Raw genomic sequence first — 16,945 nt, 5'->3', positions numbered from 1 at the left:
CCATCTATACTGACCTCAATCAGGTTGCAAATTGAATATAATTTTTTTCTGCATCTAGCTCTGAAAAAATATTTGGGCTTCTAGCAGTGTGTGGGACTTGTTCTATTAGTCCATCTATACTGACCTCCATCAGGTTGCAAACCGAATATAATTTTTTTCTGCATCTAGCTCTGAAAAAATATTTGGCCTTCTAGCAGTGTGTGGGACTTTCTCTATTAGTCCATCTATACTGACCTCCATCAGGTTGCAAATTAAAAATAATTTTTATCTGCATCTAGATCTGAAAAAATATTTGGCCTTCTAGCAGTGTGTGGGACTTTCTCTATTAGTCCATCTATACTGACCTCCATCAGGTTGCAAATTAAAAATAATTTTTATCTGCATCTAGCTCTGAAAAAATATTTGGCCTTCTAGCAGTGTGTGGGACTTTCTCTATTAGTCCATCTATACTGACCTCCATCAGGTTGCAAATTAAAAATAATTTTTATCTGCATCTACCTCTGAAAAAATATTTGGGCTTCTAGCTGTGTGTGGGACTTGTTCTATTAGTCCATCTATACTGACCTCCATCAGGTTGCAAACTGAATATAATTTTTTTCTGCATCTAGCTCTGAAAAAATATTTGGCCTTCTGGTAGTGTGTGGGACTTTCTCTATTAGTCCATCTATACTGACCTCCATCAGGTTGCAAATTAAAAATAATTTTTATCTGCATCTAGCTCTGAAAAAATATTTGGCCTTCTAGCAGTGTGTGGGACTTTCTCTATTAGTCCATCTATACTGACCTCCATCAGGTTGCAAATTAAAAATAATTTTTATCTGCATCTAGCTCTGAAAAAATATTTGGGCTTCTAGCTGTGTGTGGGACTTGTTCTATTAGTCCACCTATACTGACCTCCATCAGGTTGCAAATTAAAAATAATTTTTATCTGCATCTACCTCTGAAAAAATATTTGGGCTTCTAGCTGTGTGTGGGACTTGTTCTATTAGTCCATCTATACTGACCTCCATCAGGTTGCAAACTGAATATAATTTTTTTCTGCATCTAGCTCTGAAAAAATATTTGGCCTTCTAGCACTGTTTGGGACTTTCTCTATTAGTCCATCTATACTGACCTCCATCAGGTTGCAAATTAAAAATAATTTTTTTTCTGCATCTACCTCTGAAAAAATATTGGGCTTCTAGCTGTGTGTGGGACTTGTTCTATTAATCCATCTATACAGACCTCCATCAGGTTGCAAACTGAATATAATTTTTTTCTGCATCTACCTCTGAAAAAATATTTGGGCTTCTAGCTGTGTGTGGGACTTGTTCTATTAGTCCATCTATACTGACCTCCATCAGGTTGCAAACTGAATATAATTTTTTTCTGCATCTAGCTCTGAAAAAATATTTGGCCTTCTAGCAGTGTGTGGGACTTGTTCTATTAGTCCACCTATACTGACCTCCATCAGGTTGCAAATTCAAAATAATTTTTTGTCTGCATCTAGCTCTGAAAAAATATTTGGCCTTCTAGCAGTGTGTGGGACTTGTTCTATTAGTCCATCTATACTGACCTCCATCACGTTGCAAATTGAATATAATTTTTCTCTCCATCTAACTCAGCCAATAGTTTTGGCCTAATACCACAGTTTGGCCACTCAGCTCTGCTCGGTTCCCATCCATTGATTTTTGTGCAAACAACTCCAGAGTTGTGAATTAGTTAACCACCAAAATGAGTGGAAAAAGGCCTGCTGCTGGTGGAAAGGGGAATAGGCGTGTTGGGAAGGGGAAAAAAGGTTGTGTCCGTGGGGTAGGTGTTAAAGCAACAGTAACATCTGCAGAAGAAAGACCATCTTCCAGCCAAACTAAAATGTCTACTTCTTTTAGCGGACAATGTGATAAGATCCCTTTCTTACGGCCACGCCAATCGCTACAAATTCCAGATGAGGCACAAAAACAGCAGGTGCTTCAACGGATATCAAGTGCTCCTTTAAGTGGGCTCTCCTCCACATCAACCTCAACATCACAAATACTCCAGTCCTCAAAGGTGTCACCCCAATCGCACTTGCTTCCTCACAGCTCCCAAATCTCCAGCTGCCCGTCTGAGTATGAGGTAGAACAGATGGTTGAGTCTGCAGAGCTGTTTACTCATACTATAGCCTGGGAATCAGAGGTCGACTCCAGCGCTTCTGTGAATCCAGACGAGGGAATGATCTGCACTGATGCCCAGAATCTTTATGAGTCGGATCCAGGACCAGACGCAGAAGGTTCTGACCATAATGTAGACCCTCATTCCCAAACTGTAACTCCTGTTGGTGGAGACAATGAGGAAGACGATGATGAGACTCAAATAACTGATTGGAGCGACAACTTTAGTTTTTTGTCAGGGCAGGAACAGGTTGGCTCTGAGGACGACGGGTGTGATAACGCACAGGGTGATGATGATGAGGTTGGAGATCCCACTTACTGTCAACCCACAGTCAGCCAAGAGATGAGGTCAGCAGAGGAGGTGGAGGAAGATGCTAGTGACGACGAGGTCAGGTTGCGCCTTCCTGGACAGAGACGTAGTACTGGAAGCACGTCAACAACTGCATCCTCAAACACAACTCTGCCTCTCACCACAAGTCGTGGTGGCTCTTCAGGTCGCATTGGTGCTAAGCCTTGCATAGCCTGGGCATTTTTTCAGATCGATAAAGATGACCCAACTCGTGTTATCTGTAACATTTGTCAGCAAAAGCTAAGTAGAGGCCAAAAAATACATAGTTTGAGTACTTCATGCATGAACCGGCACATGGACATGAAGCATAAGTTGCAGTGGGAAGCTCAGTGTGCTCCAATGCGGCCTAGCCGGCCGGGCCAACCACCGTCTGCCATATCTTGTGCATCCGCGGCCTCTTCATCCTCTGTGACTGGGGGGACAGCAGTCACACCTGTTTTGGGGCACAGACCTGCCACCTCTTTACCTGCAACAGCCAGCGTGATTGGCAGGTCATCATTTTCTTTGGAGGTGGTAACACCAGCTGGTGTTGAGCGCTGTCCGACATCGATAGCACCACCTTTGGATCAAGGCAACCTAACATGTCCGCCTGCATCTTCCTCACAGACCGGCAGTTTGCCGGGGACACCCTTATCAACCCCGTCTAAGCACAATAGCCAGCCCTCGGTCCCTCAGATGTGGACAAGTAAAAGACCATTTCCTCCTAGCCATGAGAAAGCTAAGAGGTTGAATTTCACCATCTGCAAGCTCTTGGCTACAGAAATGCTGCCTTTCCGCCTGGTGGACACAGAGGATTTTCGAGACCTTATGTCCGTCGCAGTGCCCCAGTACCAGATGCCCAGTCGGCACTACTTCTCAAAGAAAGGTGTGCCTGCGCTCCACCAGCATGTCACACACAACATCACCGCTTCTTTGAGAAACTCTGTGTGTGACAGGGTGCATTTCACCACAGACACTTGGACGAGTAGGCATGGACAGGGGCGTTACATGTCACTGACTGGGCACTGGGTAACTATGGTGACAGCAGGACAAGGGGCTGCTGTCCAAGTCTTGCCGTCCCCACGAGTTGTGCGTCAATCCTCTTTATGTCAAAGTTCCTCCACTGCTTCTGCCTCCTCAACCTCCTCTCGGTCTTCCACCTGCACCCAAAGCCTGTCTGGTCATGCCACAAGCTTTCTAACTGCGCAGAAGGGATCCTGCACAACTCCTTACTATGCTGGCAGTAGGGCTCAACGTCATCAGGCGGTTTTTACTTTGAAATGTCTGGAAAATGTGAGTCACACAGCTGAGGAGTTGTGGTCAGCTCTGGAGAACCAATTTCATGAATGGTTGTCTCCACTGGACCTGAAACCAGGGAAGGCCGTGTGCGACAATGCTGCAATCCTGGGTGCCGTCCTTCGCCGGGGCAATGTCACACACGTGCCTTGTATGGCTTACGTGTTGAACCTGGTTGTCCAGCAATTTTTAGCCCACTATCCCAGACTAGATGGCCTTCTGCAGAGGGCACGGTCGCTGTGTGCTCACTTCCGCCGTTCGCATCCCGCAGCTCAGCGACTTACATCTCTACAGAAGTCGTTGGGCCTGCCACTTCACCGGCTAAAATGCGATGTGCCTACCCGGTGGAATTCAACTCTGCACATGTTGCAGCGACTGTGGCAGCACCGACAAGCCCTGGTGCAAAACGTTCTGACGTATAGCCTGGGCCAACGAGATCCAGAGGTGGGGCAAATCACGCTGGAGGAGTGGTCTCAGATCAGGGACCTATGCACCCTTCTGCACAGTTTTGAAATGGCGACGAAGATGTTTAGTGCTGACGATGCCATTATCAGCATGACTATTCCGGTGATTTACATGCTGGAGCACATGTTAAACAGAATTCGGAGTCAGGTGGTGGCACAAGAGGAGGTGGAGGAAGTAGAGGAGGAGGAGTTGTATGCGGAAGGGCTAACATCTGCAAGGTCCAGACGGTCGGCAGCACCAAGGCGGCAGGCATGTGAGGGTGGGGAGATGGTTTTACCAGGGCACATGGTAGCAGCCAAACTAGTGAGGAAGGTACAGGAGCCCAGGAAGAAGTGGAGGACGAACTGATGGAAGACTCATCAGATGAGGGAGACCTTGATCACATTTCTGTTGTGCGAGGTTTGGGGGAGAGGACAGAGGAAGGAAGCATGATTGTTACCTCGCCACCAACACAACAGGGACTTGGTGCTCCTGGATGCGCAACACACATGAGTGCCTTCTTGCTGCACTACCTGCAACATGACCCTCGAATTGTGAGAATTAGAAATAATCCTGACTACTGGGTTGCCACACTGTTAGATCCCCGGTACAAAAGTAAATTTGCCGAAATTATTCCTGCCATAGAAAGGGATGCACGCATGCAGGAGTATCAGCAGAGACTGTTGCAGAATCTTACATGTGCTTTTCCACAAAACACCAGTGGTGCACGTAGTGAATCTCACAGTTCCAACTTGCCAACCGTGGGACCGTCAAGTGTTCAGCACTCAAACCGTAACAGAACCACAGTATCTGCTGGTAACATCAATTTTGCGGAATCATTTCACCACTTTTTTAGCCCATCCTTTGCAAGGCCACAGGAGACAAGAAGTCTGACACATAGTCAACGCCTAGAGACGATGGTACAGGAGTATCTCCAAGTAAACATTGAAGCCATGACTGTGTCACTGGACCCTTGCTCTTTTTGGGCTTCCAATCTGGATAAATGGCCGGAGCTAGCCACTTACGCCTTCGAGATCTTGTCATGACCCGCAGCCAGTGTTCTGTCTGAACGTGTGTTCAGCGCTGCTGGTGGTGTGCTGACAGATAAGCGCACGCGGCTCTCCACTGATAATGTAGACAGACTCACGTTCATAAAGATGAACAAATCATGGATCCGAAACGACTTTTCTACCCCTGTGTCATCCTGGGGAGAGTAAAAGCTTGATGATTGGTTAAAATCACCCTACCAACCGTTTTAAGCTTTCAAATTACTAATCATGTTTATCTGTATCTTGGCTGGAAAATAATTTGGGCTTTGTAGCAGTGTGCAGCACTGATTCTATTAGGCCATCTATAATAAGCTCCACCAGATTTAAAATTACTAATCATGTTTATCTGTATCTTGGCTGGAAAATAATTTGGGCTTTGTAGCAGTGTGCAGCACTGATCCTATTAGGCCATCTATACTAAGCTCCACCAGATTTAAAATTAATAATAATTTTTAGCTGCATCTAGCCTGGAAAATAATTTTGGGGCTCCGAGATGCGCAAGACACATAAGTGCCTTCTTGCTGCACTACCTGCAACATGACCCTCATATTGTCAGAATTCGAAGTAATCATGACTACTGGGTTGCCACACTCTTAGATCAACCTTTTCATTTTAATAAAGACCAAAAAAATGGTCATTTTTGAAATTATAAGCATTAGCAGGTTATTAGAAACTGAAATCAAACAGTTTTCAACTCAAAACTTTATTCTAGGTGATGTTACATTTTCACATAGGACCCATTGTTCGAAAGGAGCTTCTGAACTCTCTCGTCCATTGAATTTGTCAGGTTTTGGATGGTTTCTGCTTCAATTGTTTTGCATGAGGACAGAATACCCTCCCAGAGGTGTTGCTTAGATGTGAACTGCCTCCCGCCATCATAGACACTCCTTTTGATGATGCTCCAGAGGTTCTGAATGGGGTAGAGGTCAGGGGAGCATGGGGGTCACACCATAAGCTTGTCCCCTTTTATGCCCATATCAGCCAGAGATGCAGATGTTTTATGTGCAGCATGAGATGGTGCATTATCATGCAAAAAAATGATCTTGCTGTGAAATACACGGTTCTTCTTCTTGAACCATGGCAGGAAGTGCTGTTTGAGAAAATCCACATACATTATGGAGTTCACCTTTAGCGCCTTCAGGGATCCTAAAGGGGCCGACAATCCCTCTCCCCATGATTCCAGCCCAAAACATTGCTCCACCTCCTCCTTGTTGGCGCTGTAGCCGTGTTTGCGTGGGGTGTCCATCAACCAGCCATCCTCCACTCCATTCATCTGGACCATCGAGCGCTGCACGGCACTCATCCGTGAACAAAACAGTTTTGAAATCAGTCTTCATGTAATGTTTAGCCCACTGGAGCCGTTTCTGCTTGTGTGAAGTGGATAGAGGAGGTCGACAGGATGGCGTATGCACAGCTGCAAACCTCTGAAGGACCCTACATCTTGTTGTTCGGGGGACGTTGGAGGCACCAGCAGCTTCAAAAACTTGTCTGCTGCTATGACAAGGCTTTTTTGCCGCTGCTCTTTTAACCTGACGTAATTGCCTGTAGGAAAGAGTCCTCAATTTGCCCTTATCAGCACGCACACGTGTGTACTGTGAATCAGCTACATACTTCTTGATTGCCAAGACACTTCATCCTGATCATCGCACAATGTTGATTGTAGTCATGCCTTGACCTAAACACTCCACAATTTGTTGCTTCTCAGCAGCTGACACATCCTTTTTCTTTCCCATTTTGGCAGAAAAATGTAGGCTGCTTAATAATGTGAGACAGCCTTCTTAAGTAGTCTTGCCTTTCATTGGACACACCTGCCAAACTAATTAGCACAGGTGTCTGCAATTGCTTACAGTGATATAAAGAGCCCTGACACACATCACCATCAATGAGTTTAACTGACAAACAAACAAATTCTTCCCTTATCACTCCTAAACACTTTTTGCATAATAATTTGGAACACAGTGTACATGTGCTTTTCCACAAAACACCAGTGGTTCACGTAGTGAATCTTACAGTTCTAACTTGCCAACCGTGGTCTGTATGGAGTTGTTCAATAAAGGGCCCAAAATTAAGATAACATAGATGGGAGAGGTCTCTATTAACAGGAATTCCTAAGTATTTGATACCCTGTGAGGGCCAGGCAAAGGGAAAGTTGGACTGGATGGAATCCTATATGGATTTTGGGAGGGAGACATCGAGGGCCTCAGATTTCGCTGCATTGATTTTAAAATTTGACCATGTAACAAAGTGATCTATTTCAGCCATAACAGCATGGATGGATATATGTGATTGAGTGATATATACTAGGACATCATCAGCAAATAGAGAGCACTTGTACTCGGTGCCTCCCACCTCAATCCACCTAATATTGGGGTTATGGCGAATTGATGAGAGCAGGTGCTCCGTCACTAGGATGTATAAGAGAGGGGACAGAGGACATCCCTGCCTTGTCCCATTGGTGATTGTGAAAGGTGATAAAAATGTTCTGATGCACCCCCTGGGCCTTGGGACACCCGGAGCCGGACCCTTTTTGGTGGATGCTGGTGGTTGTAGTCTTCGTGGCGGCGACCCGGTTCCGTGGCTCAGGGTGGTCAAACCAGTGGCGGAACTATTTATGTGGTTTTGATGTTTAAATGTCCGACTACGCCACCCGTGGATTGCGGTCAGAGTGAACCGCCGCTGCAGGGCAGACCGCTGAGGCTGGTGTTGTGGGTGCAGCAGAGCGTAGCATAACTCCCCACGGGAGGAGTATAGCCTCAGGGCAGTGTATGCGGAGGATGGGGGTGATGGTGCAGGGCAGCAGCAGTAACGACACGGTGTCAGTGATGCAGTCCAGGGCCTTTACTCACAGTTCTTATTATCCAGACCACGTCTGCAGGTAACGGCTGCCCACGTCGTACTGTGCTCACCAGGTGAGGGGCTCAGACAACTCCCAGATAACTTTGGAGCGCTTCACAGGACCCCCTTTGTGTGTCCTTTGTCTGGCCTTTCTTACCAACCCTTCTGTCCGGCTGCCTCGGGCCTCCTCTTGGTAAACTTGGCGCCAGTTTCCCTGACCCTATGTGGTGCCTTCCTAGCGGGTGTAGCGAGGGGATGCGCCACATAAAATGTCATAGCCTCCGGTTTCTAGCTGAGGGTCGTTTCCTGCCTCCACTAGTTTCGGGGACCGGTCTCCCCCTTTGGCCTGACCCCTCCACGCAGGTGGATTCGGGCGTGCGGTGGCGACTCGCCCGTCCGCACCCCTGGGATCCCTTCATTCCTCGTTCCTGGAGCCTTCTCCGCTCCTCTTCCTTCCTTCTCCCTCTTCCAGGCCTGGGCCTCTGTTGCTAGGCCCGCCTCCGGAGCAGAGCTCATGCAGAGCCCCTGCTCCCTGCCACTTCTGCTCAGACTTCTCTGCACTGAACTAAGATGGTGCCCACCTTTTATACTCCCTTCTCAATGCACCCAGGAACTGCTTCCTCCCTGCTCCTACACTGCAGGGTTCCCCTTCCTCAGTGTTCCCTCCCCCCACTCCAGCCAGGGACAAGGACTGTCGTGCCCATCTCAGAGGCATATTGGTCGCCCTGCCCCACGGCAATGTGGTGTAATGCATGCAGGTGTTGGGTCCTGATCCACACTCCATCCTTACCTGAGAGTGAGATATCACACCTCTGGGTGAGGTGCAATACCTCTGTAGCAACCGAGCCCTCAGGGTGCTACAGTTCCATTTATCTTCAGCCTAGGTGACGTATTGTGATACAGGGCCGTGATTTTGGCTATAAAAGGGTCCCCTAGACCCCTACCTCAAGCTTTTTAAGAGAATCATATATGGCGTGCCAGGAGACTCTATGGAATGCTTCCTCAGCATCCAACGAGAGTATCTAATTACAAATTTTTAACTGCATCTAGCCCAGGAAATACTTTGTGCCTAGTAGCAGTGTCTGCTAGTCAGCGGATTATCCCGGCTGTTAAGCAAGCTACACCACCTGCAGTTTGGACACTTAATTTTTTCAAAGGAAATGCTTCGGGACCACGGGATACTCAGTGAAGAGCATCAGGAGGCACCCCAAGGCATAGGGGCTGGGACTGGCAGTAGGATGCCTTGCGGTGGACAGCCGAGCTCGATCCTTATGAAAGCTTTTTAACTGCAGCAGCTTTAGTGGACGCTACTGGAGCTGGAATTACGCGGCTGCTGGCATGAGACTTGCCCTCCAATAGATCCTTGTAAATGGATTTAAAGTGTATTCATTCAAATTAGAGAGACAATTTAAATTAAAAAGCTTAGAGCTGCCTCCACCACAGGGGGGCTCGCTCGACCCACCAGCGGACAGGCACCAGTATTGGGAGAGGGGGGCTGGCCGTCAGGGTTCACCGCGGCTCTGGCACAAACCCGGCGACACGGAGGTGGCACGGGCAGGAGCGGACTGAACGTGTCGGCTTCTCACTTTTTGGATTTTAGAAGGGTATGACATGCCTATATTTGTGTCTCCCCCTCCTTTTACTCCTCCACCTCTTTTCTTTTCGCATGACTATATGTACTTATCACTTTTCCATGTGTTAGTTGTGTCTTCTGAGCAGTTTGTCAGCTTTTGGACACCTTTGAAGGTGTTTTCTATGTGTTTCTATGTGTTTTTGTTTGCCTGCCATTAGTTTTAACGGTGTTCGAAGGTGTTCGACGAACAGTTCGACGAACAGTTCGGCGAACACACGGGTGTTCGACGAACCGAACCGAACTCGAACACTACGGGGGTGGCTCAACACTATTCATCAGCCTGTGGACAGCTGAAATAGAAGTATTGCCGGTTACCAGTGCTGTCAAAGGGTTTGGATAAGGGGTAAAGCCCATAGGGTTCAATAAGTACCTGCAGTTCCTGTATCAGGGGTGTCTCTAGATGGGGAGTCCCATAAATGGTAGAAGTGGAGGGTACAAGCAGCGTTCCCAGGTTAGGCTGTTGGTAGTGTGGGAGTCAGACTGCCTTATGTACACAGTGCTGCAGGAAGTGCATCATCAGGGGGCGTGTCCCGGAAGTTGCATGTTGCTGGTTCATCATGTGACAGTGGTTGTTTATTGGTAGCCATGGTAACCAGCCACATCGCACTGTGTAGGGGGTTATAGTGAGAGAGGGAGTAACTGTGGGCGTGTACAGAGTCACAGAGCTCTGCATGGAGGGCTGAACTGGGAGTAGCAGTAGGATATACAGAGGAATGACGTGCTGTGAGCAGGTCACATGTGGGAGGTGATGCATGCAGGTTATCATGGTGCTGCGACCCTGATATTTGTAGTGTATGAACTGACCCATCATGGCATAGAAGCACAGAGTTTAGTAACCCACAGCAATGGTATGGTAACAGGTAGGAGGTAATGTAAAGTAACCCTATATATTGGGGAGTGACATGCTATTGCAAGTAGGGACGATTCTCCTGAATAATTATGCACAACATGCTATATGGTATATATACTCATAGAGAGGTATAGAGAGAGAGAATGTCAGGTAATGCCTGTCACAATGTAAAGTCGGGGTGGAAAGGGGGGTTAGTGGTCATGCGTATAAAGACGAAGCGGTAGTGGGGTAGTAGGTACTCACCCGAAGGAAGGGGGATTTTTCAATGGGTCTGTAAAAGAAGGAGTGCGTTAGAAGGTCCAATTTAATATACTATTGAATCCCCAAGGGGGTGATTTGTCAGGTATATATACCACTAAGAGGGAACACGTTAGTAAGTTCAATTTATTTCACCATGAGAATTTGGAAGGTATGTATCCCACTAGGAAAAAGAGTATGTCAGTAGGTCCAATTTATTTCCCTATTGAGTCCCCCAGGAGAGAGGGTTTGCAGGGTATAGATCCAGTAGGTCTCACGTTGTTTGAGAAGCCTGATATGGTTACCACCCCGTCTGGGTCTGGCTACGTGTTCTAAAACCTGAAAACGGAGTTGGGCAACGGTATGCTTTGCTTTAGAGAAATGGTCAGGTAGTGGGAGCCAATATTTACTGCAGCGGATTGTGGATTTATGACTTGCAATCCGGTCACGTACGTGCTGTGTCGTCTCTCCTACATAGAGTAGGCCGCAAGGGCACTTGATGACATAAATGATGAAGTTGGAATCGCATGTGAAGAAGCCCTTGATTGGATAACTCTTTCCTGTCCTGGGGTGGGTGACAGAGTCGGATTTAATGATATTAGATCAGGCGGCACAGTTGAGACAGGGGAATGTCCCGTTGCGACGGGTATTGAGTAAACGTTGGGATGGGAGTGTCCGTGTGCTGCCAAGGTCTGCTCTAACGATTTTATCCTTAATGTTGCATGTTCTCCTGGTGCACATAAGAGCCGGGGTTGAAAATGCCGGAATCTCTGGGTAGGCTTTGGAAAGAAGGGGCCAGTGTTTTTTGATGGTGGCGTGTATTTTCGGCATAAAAGGATGATATGTGTGAACGAATGGTATCCTTTCAATTTTTACGGTGGGTGGATGTTGTGGTGTAGGGGTCAGGGCCTGGTTCCTTTCTAGTAGGAGGAGTTTGGTGGGATAGTTGCGTTCCTGAAATTTTTGTGACATGTCTTGTAATCGCTGTGGAAGAATGTTCTGGTCTGAAACAATCCGGGTGACCCTATGGAACTGAGAACGGGGTAGGCTATTCTTTGTAGTTTTGGCATGGCAACTGGAGTAGTGTAGCAAGCTGTTGCAATCGGTGGGTTTAGTGAATAGATCCGTGGTAAGTTTGCCACGGCCGTCCTGAATGACTAATGTATCAAGGAAAGAAATCTTGTCTGCATCGTGGTTAAGAGTGAATTGTAACTCTGGTCTAATGGAGTTGAGATGGGTGAAAAAGGTGGTAAGAGTATCAGTCGGGCCCTGCCAGATAAGGAAGACGTCATCAATGTAACGGTAATAAGTGGTGCAGTATATTTTAAAGAGATCATTGTTGTAGACAAATTCCTCCTCAAATTTATGCATATACGCATTAGCATACGCTGGCGCTACGTTGGAGCCCATTGCAGTGTCTGTATGTAGAATTTATCCGTGAATAAAAAGAAGTTCTCATGTAATATAAGGGACAGTAGTTCCAGGCAAAATTCAATTGATGATGGGGCTAAGTTAGATTGCAGGAGAAGATGTGAGGTAGCTTCCAAACCCTTGTCGTGGGTTATGGAGGTGTATAGGCTGTTCACGTCCATCGTGACCAATCGACTGCCTGGTGGAAGACAGGGGATATTCCTGATTATTCCTAAAAAAGCATTCGTGTCGAGTAGAAAGGCTCGTGTATTTTTTACAAGTGGTGTCAGGATCTTCTCCAGGTAGATTGCCAGTGGTGATAAGATGGAATCTGTGGAAGCTACAATAGGTCGACCAGGAGGGTTAGTGAGAGACTTGTGGATTTTTGGTAAGATGTAGAATACGGGAGTGATGGTGTGGGTATTGGTCAGAAAAGAAGCAGTTTTGGAGTCAATGGTGTTGTTGTGAAGGTATTTTTTCAGGATAGTTTGGATTTTGGAGTGGATGGTACTGGTGGGGTCATGGCTTATGTGTCTGTATGTAGCAGTGTCCGCCAATTGGCGAAGAATTTCGTCCGTGTAAGCTGATTTGTCCATTATGACCGTGGCTCCCCCCTTGTCAGCGGGTTTGATAATAATATGTTTGTTGTTCTGTAGGTTTTTAAGGGCCTGTCTCTCGTCAATAGTGAGATTTTGATGGGTTGGAAAAAATCCCAGGCGTTGTTGGTGTATTAAACTCCTGATGTCTTTGTCAATCAGGACTATAGTGGTTTATGCTGCATGATTGGTATGAGGGGGGTTGAAAGAGCTCGGGTTACGTAGGCCAAGGGTAGTAATGGAGAGTTCCGGGACCGGGGTACCCCCGGGTGGAGGTATCCTGCTCACGGTGATCTCATTAGATAGACTGAAATGGGTCTTGAGACGTATAGAACGATAGAACCGTTGCAAGTCCTTTTCCAGCTGGAAAGAGTCCCAGTTGGGTGTCGGACAGAAGGACAGGCCTTTCTGTAAGACCGAGAGTTCTGCAGGGGCTAATGTGTAGCCCGAAATATTCCTCACCAGGTTTGGTATCTTACCTGGGAGCGCGTTGTCATCCTTTCGCCTCCTCGACCTCCTAGTTGGTCTGCGTTTCGGCGTCCGCCTTTCCGGTTTCCCCATAAAAAACGTTGGTCGTTCAGTCCAGTAGAGGAAACGCTGCCGGAGCTGTGCGAGTTCGGATTGCAGTTTCCCGGAAAGTGGCGGCGAGGTTGTGGGTCTGTAGAGACGTTCCATCTGTATACTCGGTTGTTGATGTAGTCCTCGTTGTCTCGGTGGAACTTCTGTCTTTTCCGTTCCTGTAGGGTTTGCTGGTGTTCCAATAAGATCTTATCGGTTCTATTCTTCAGGGCAGTCCAATCAGTTGATGACAGATTAGCGGTCAGTTGTGCTTCGATGGCGATAATGGATTTCTCACTTTCTTGGATAGCTTTCTGCAAAAATTCAACAGTAAGTATAATAATATCAAGGGAACACTTGTTAAGTATTTTCTTGAATTTTTCACAATACTCCGGGTTATCGGAGAATAGTGTAGGGCGGAGGTGACTCCTCAACCCCCTGGGGATTTTTCCTTGTTTATGGTACTCAGCCAGAGTAACTGCATGTAGGTCATAGGAGACCAATCGCCGTCTCTCTCTCTCGTAGTCCCTGCTCCTTATTTCTTCTGAAGGGGTCTTGAGAAAATCATTAGAGGTTTTGACTAATGACAAGATATTAAGGCTTGTCGTGTCATCATACGCAAAAGTGTCGGTTGACATTAGGGAGACTGGTGCAGACGCTGAAGAGTTAAGTTCAGTAAATAGAAAATTAGCGTGCACACTGTCAAATAGAGTTGAGGTGCAGATGCAATGGACTGGAAATGTCCTCAAATCACGTAAAAATTAATTCATCGCACACTCATAGGAAGTTTTGCTTTTTAGTGCCAATTTATTTATACAAATGAAATGTAGAAAAAATAACAGTGGTGAAGGCGACAATAGGTAGACGTTTCGGCCACACTGGCCTTATTCATTAAGTCGCTACTGCAAAAAAGATAAATAGCATGATGAGAAAAAAATATAACAAAAGATGCATAGTTGAAAGTCATACATAAGAATACATCTCGGTTGACACTGAGTTACGAAAGAGGTAGGTAACGGAATAGACGGTGTCAAAAAAAGATGACGTCTTCCTTATCTGGCAGGGCCCGACTGATACTCTTACCACCTTTTTCACCCATCTCAACTCCATTAGACCAGAGTTACAATTCACTCTTAACCACGATGCAGACAAGATTTCTTTCCTTGATACATTAGTCATTCAGGACGGCCTTGGCAAACTTACCATGGATCTATTCACTAAACCCACCGATTGCAACAGCTTGCTACACTACTCCAGTTGCCATGCCAAAACTACAAAGAATAGCCTACCCCGTTCTCAGTTCCATAGGGTCACCCGGATTGCTTCAGACCAGAACATTCTTCCACAGCGATTACAAGACATGTCACAAAAATTTCAGGAACGCAACTATCCCAACAAACTCCTCTTACTAGAAAGGAACCGGGCCCTGACCCCTACACCACAACATCCACCCACCGTAAAAATTGAAAGGATACCATTCGTTCACACATATCATCCTTTTATGCCGAAAATACACGCCACCATCAAAAAACACTGGCCCCTTCTTTCCAAAGCCTACCCAGAGATTCCGGCATTTTCAACCCCGGCTCTTATGTGCACCAGGAGAACATGTAACATTAAGGATAAAATCGTTAGAGCAGACCTTGGCAGCACACGGACACTCCCATCCCAACGTTTACTCAATACCCGTCGCAACGGGACATTCCCCTGTCTCAACTGTGCCGCCTGCTCTAATATCATTAAATCCGACTCTGTCACCCACCCCAGGACAGGAAAGAGTTATCCAATCAAGGGCTTCTTCACATGGGATTCCAACTTCATCATTTATGTCATCAAGTGCCCTTGCGGCCTACTCTATGTAGGAGAGACGACACAGCACGTATGTGACCGGATTGCAAGTCATAAATCCACAATCCGCTGCAGTAAAAATTGGCTCCCACTACCTGGCCATTTCTCTAAAGCAAAGCATACCGTTGCCCAACTCCGTTTTCAGGTTTTAGAACACGTAGCCAGACCCAGACGGGGAGGTAACCATATCAGGCTTCTCAAACAACGTGAGACCTACTGGATCTATACCCTGCAAACCCTCTCTCCTGGGGGACTCAATAGGGAAATAAATTGGACCTACTGACATACTCTTTTTCCTAGTGGGATACATACCTTCCAAATTCTCATGGTGAAATAAATTGAACTTACTAACGTGTTCCCTCTTAGTGGTATATATACCTGACAAATCACCCCCTTGGGGATTCAATAGTATATTAAATTGGACCTTCTAATGCACTCCTTCTTTTACAGACCCATTGAAAAATCCCCCTTCCTTCGGGTGAGTACTTACTACCCCACTACCGCTTCGTCTTTATACGCATGACCACTAACCCCCCTTTCCACCCCGACTTTACATTGTGACAGGCATTACCTGACATTCTCTCTCTCTCTACCTCTCTATGAGTATATATACCATATAGCATGTTGTGCATAATTATTCAGGAGAATCGTCCCTACTTGCCATAGCATGTCACTCCCCAATATATAGGGTTACTTTACATTACCTCCTACCTGTTACCATACCATTGCTGTGGGTTACTAAACTCTGTGCTTCTATGCCATGATGGGTCAGTTCATACACTACAAATATCTGGGTCGCAGCACCATGATAACCTGCATGCATCACCTCCCACATGTGACCTGCTCACAGCACGTCATTCCTCTATATATCCTACTGCTACTCCCAGTTCAGCCCTCCATGCAGAGCTCTGTGACTCTGTACACGCCCACAGTTACTCCCTCTCTCACTATAACCCCCTACACAGTGCGATGTGGCTGGTTACCATGGCTACCAATAAATAACCACTGTCACATGACGAACCAGCAACATGCAACTTCCGGGACACACCCGATGATGACGCACTTCCTGCAGCACTGTGTATATAAGGCAGTCTGACTCCCACACTACCAACAGCCTAACCTGGGAACGCGCCCTGTACCCTCCACTTCTACCATTTATGGGACTCCCCATCTAGAGACACCCCTGATACAGGAACTGCAGGTACTTATTGACCCCTATGGGCTTTACCCCTTATCCAAACCCTTTGACAGCACTGGTAACCGGCAATACTTCTATTTCAGCTCTCCACAGGCTGATGAACCCCTATCTTTTATTAAGGTACTTATATCCACTAACTTAGGCATTCTACCCCATGCCTCATGATACTGATCCGTATCCCCTCATTGTTGCAGCTTCTGACTGGAAGTGCTCTCTACCTTCTATGGTGCCTTCCTGCTAAAATAAACTTGATACAAGTAAGGAACCCCCTCTACTCAAATACCTGTGCTCGCCCTGGTATACCTTGACTGTTTTTAACTGCTTTTATTTGTATATAATATTCCTCTGCCTCCATCCTATCCCAGCCCTCTACCCCAACCCCCCCCTCCTCTCTCCCTCCCCTTTCCATCCCCCCCTTTCTCCTCCTCCCTTTTTTTGACACCGTCTATTCCGTTACCTACCTCTTTCGTAACTCAGTGTCAACCGAGATGTATTCTTATGTATGACTTTCAACTATGCATCTTTTGTTATATT

Source organism: Phyllobates terribilis, unplaced genomic scaffold, assembly GCF_046119375.1.
Source record: "Phyllobates terribilis strain yellow unplaced genomic scaffold, ASM4611937v1 Scaffold_3__8_contigs__length_932513732, whole genome shotgun sequence".
In the NCBI taxonomy this organism is placed as follows: domain Eukaryota; kingdom Metazoa; phylum Chordata; class Amphibia; order Anura; family Dendrobatidae; genus Phyllobates; species Phyllobates terribilis.
The sequence above is the reverse complement of the archived record's forward strand: the minus strand, read 5'-3'. Positions refer to the sequence as shown.